Source organism: Eptatretus burgeri, chromosome 15 (genome assembly GCF_056783735.1).
Source record: "Eptatretus burgeri isolate ZD-2024b chromosome 15, Ebu_testis_v1, whole genome shotgun sequence".
Lineage (NCBI taxonomy): Eukaryota > Metazoa > Chordata > Myxini > Myxiniformes > Myxinidae > Eptatretus > Eptatretus burgeri.
The window spans coordinates 30470118-30473558 of record NC_140975.1 but is presented as its reverse complement, the minus strand read 5'-3'; the positions used below and the strand labels follow the sequence as shown (position 1 = coordinate 30473558).

The 3441-nt window shown below is 50.9% G+C and overlaps 1 protein-coding gene across 1 annotated transcript in view; it reads left to right on the top strand.

Annotated features, from left to right (window-relative positions):
* The first annotated feature begins 2844 nt into the window (after positions 1-2844).
* The window catches only part of LOC147011827 (uncharacterized), a 226649-nt gene continuing 226052 nt past the window's right edge, over positions 2845-3441 (top strand). The window contains exon 1 of the mRNA XM_085857168.1: positions 2845-3441. This exon is cut by the window's right edge and continues 916 nt beyond it. The gene's annotated coding sequence lies outside the window, so the exon portion shown is untranslated.

Genomic DNA, 3441 nt, shown 5'->3' with positions numbered 1-3441 from the left:
AAGAATTGGGTGAACTTGCTTTCTAGCATAAGATCTTTTGAGCAACTACAATTGCAGCAGGTGGTTCAAAAGGAAAACTCAAAATAATAGTGAAAGAAATGCCAGAAAAAAACACGAAAACAAAAGAGTGTATGAGGTTGTGGATTGAGACATGGCAGAACGAGATTGTGGATCGATGGACATGACACAACGAGATGGTGGACCGAGGGACATGACAGACCAAGGTGGTGGGTTGGGACATGACACAATGAGATGGTGGACCGAGGGACATGACAGACCCAGGTGTTGGCTCGAGACACATGACAGACCAAGGTTGTGGATCGATGGACACGACAGAACGAGATGGTGGATCAAGGGACATGACAGACCAAAGTGGTGGATTGGGACATGGCAGAACGAGATTGTGGATCGATGGACATGACACAACGAGATGGTGGACCGAGGGACATGACAGACCCAGGTGTTGGCTCGAGACACATGACAGACCAAGGTTGTGGATCGATGGACACGACAGAACGAGATGGTGGATCGAGGGACATGACAGACCAAAGTGGTGGATTGGGACATGGCAGAACGAGATGTTGGCTCGAGGGACATAACAGACCAAGGTTGTGGATCGACGGTCATGACAGAACGAGATGGTGGATTGAGGGACGTGACAGACCAAGGTGGTGGGTTGGGAGATGGCAGAACGAGATGTTGGCTCAAGGGACATGACAGACCAAGGTTGTGGATCGACGGTCATGACAGAACGAGATGGTGGATTGAGGGACGTGACAGACCAAGGTGGTGGGTTGGGAGATGGCAGAACGAGATGCTGGATCGAGGGACATGACACAAGAAGATGGTGGATCGAGGGACATGACAGACCAAGGTGGTGGATCAAGGGACATGACAGACCAAGGTTGTGGCTCGACGGACACGACAGAATGAGATGTTGGATCGAGGGACATGACAGACCAAGGTGATGGATTGGGACATGGCAGAATGAGATGAATGATCAATGGACATGACACAACGAGATGGTGGATCGAGGGACACGACAGACCAAGGTGGCAGATTGGGACATGACAGACCAAGGTGGTGGGTTGGGAGATGGCAGAACGAGATGCTGGATCGAGGGACATGACAGACTAAGGTGGTGGATTGGGACAAGGCAGAACGCAATGGTGGATCAAGGGACATGACAGACCAAGGTTGTGGCTCGACGGACACGACAGAATGAGATGTTGGATCGAGGGACATGACAGACCAAGGTGGTGGATTGGGACATGGCAGAATGAGATGGTTGATCGATGGACATGACACAACAAGATGGTGGATCGAGGGACATGACAGACCAAGGTGGTGGGTTGGGACATGACAGACCAAGATGGTGGGTTGGGACATGACAGAATGAGATTGTGGATCGAGGGACATGACAGACCATGGTGTTGGATCGAGGGACATGACAGACTAAGGTTGTGGATCGACGGACAAGTCAGAACGAGATAGATGGTGGATTGTGGGATGTGACAGACCAAGGTAGTGGATTGGGGCATGGCAGAACAAGATGTTGGATCGAGGGACATGACAGACAAGACGAAGGTGGTGGATTGGGACATGGCAGAACAAAATGTTGGATTGAGGGACATGACATAATGAGATGGTGGATCGAGGGACATGACAGACTAAGGTTGTGGATCGATGGACACGACAGAACGAGATTGTGGATCGAGGGACATGACAGACTAAGGTGGTGGATTGGGACATGGCAGAATGTGATGGTGGATCGAGTAACATGACAGACCAAGGTGGTGGATCGAGGGACATGACAGAACGAGATGGCGGATCGAGGGACATGACAGAACGAGGTTCGTGGGCATGGAGAGGATGCTCGGGATAGAGGGATGTGGCGAGGGAAAAGTCGTGCAGCCGACCACCCAAAATGATGGGGTTCATCACGGGAAGGTGAAACTAGTTCCCCGTGTCCCTGAAATAACTTTGAGTCACTGGAAAGTTGTTTTAAAACTTTTTCAAACACTTCTCACGAACCCTTAAAAACATGAACAATCTCATTTATCCGGAACGAGGTGCAGATCGCTCCATCAGTGAGTTGAGTATCCGAAAGTTTGCAAATCCGTGTTAATATTACAATTATTACACAGTGGCAAGCACCTGGTTATTGTATGTTTAAATTACTCATTTTTGGTGTGAAAAGTACAGAAGAGAGTTTGTGTATCATAAAAGGACGAAAAAAAAAATCAATATTGAAAACACTGCGTTCTGGTGTGTTGAAAGCCGCGGGCTCTTCATCTGAACGCACCTGTTTATCGCTATATTTCGCACTTCCAAAGATTTCACGGGGGAATGAGTAAAATATTTCTTTATGTTTACATTACTCGTGCGGAATGTTTTGTATTAACGGGATTAAAAAAAAAAATCATTCGTATCCAGTTTCCATCCATAGTCGGTTCATCAGGGAATTGCGTAAAACCTTGAGGCGCACACATATTAATAAATAATATATATATATATACTCATGAAGATGGGTTTGTGTGAGCTTTCCAGGGGTTACATAAGCACGTTGCTACACAAGAACTAGATAGACCAGCTGAGATCAGTCACGACCGCATGGTTGAGCTGATGAAGCTGGAAGTCGTTGCAGGTACGGAAAGGTATCTCCAGCGTTCGGGCGAGAAGGCGGGGCATGCCGCGAGTGCGTGCCGATTGGTGTACGGAGGGTGGGGAATGATTGGACAGGGTGGGTGGCTGTGGAAGAATCACAGAGATTAAGGGGTGTGGGGTGTTGGGAAGCGTAAGGGGGTGGGCTTGCGTGGTGGAAAGGCTTTGGGCGCCATCACGTGCCGGGCATTCACAAGGCGCCTCTGCAACCTCGGTGACTCGCGCGCTTTTCTCGGACTCCTTACTTTACATACTCGCCCAGGTCGTGAGCACGGGGAGAGGCCGCCGTGCCCTCCTTCCCATACGACATACGAGACCCCGCTGGGCCAGGCAATCCACATCGTCGATACACAGTGTAGTAAAACCGAGCAATTTTGTGCACGGCGATGGGCGATGGATAACGGGGAAGAGCGGTCGTGCGGGGTGAGACCGCGAGTGATGATGCTGGAAAGTGGGTTGTAGAGGAGAGCAGCGAAGAGGACCATTTTAGGTTGCCACGATCATGAACGTGCTTCGCGGCAGCGGCAACGAGCCTCGCATGCCGAATGGGCTAGCATGCTCCATGGGATGAATTTCTTTCAATGACGCACATCTCCATGAACCTCTCCAAGCTGCACATCCTCGAGCGCTTCGAAGACCTCCGTGGGAGCTTCAGCGCAGCGTGAGCACCTGTCGGGAGAGGCGTGAAACAGCCCCTGGGGCGGCGCGGTGCGGAGCCGCCGCCCCCAGCGAGAGGGTTCCCTTCGACCCCGATGCGCCAAAGCTCCGGCCGCCCAA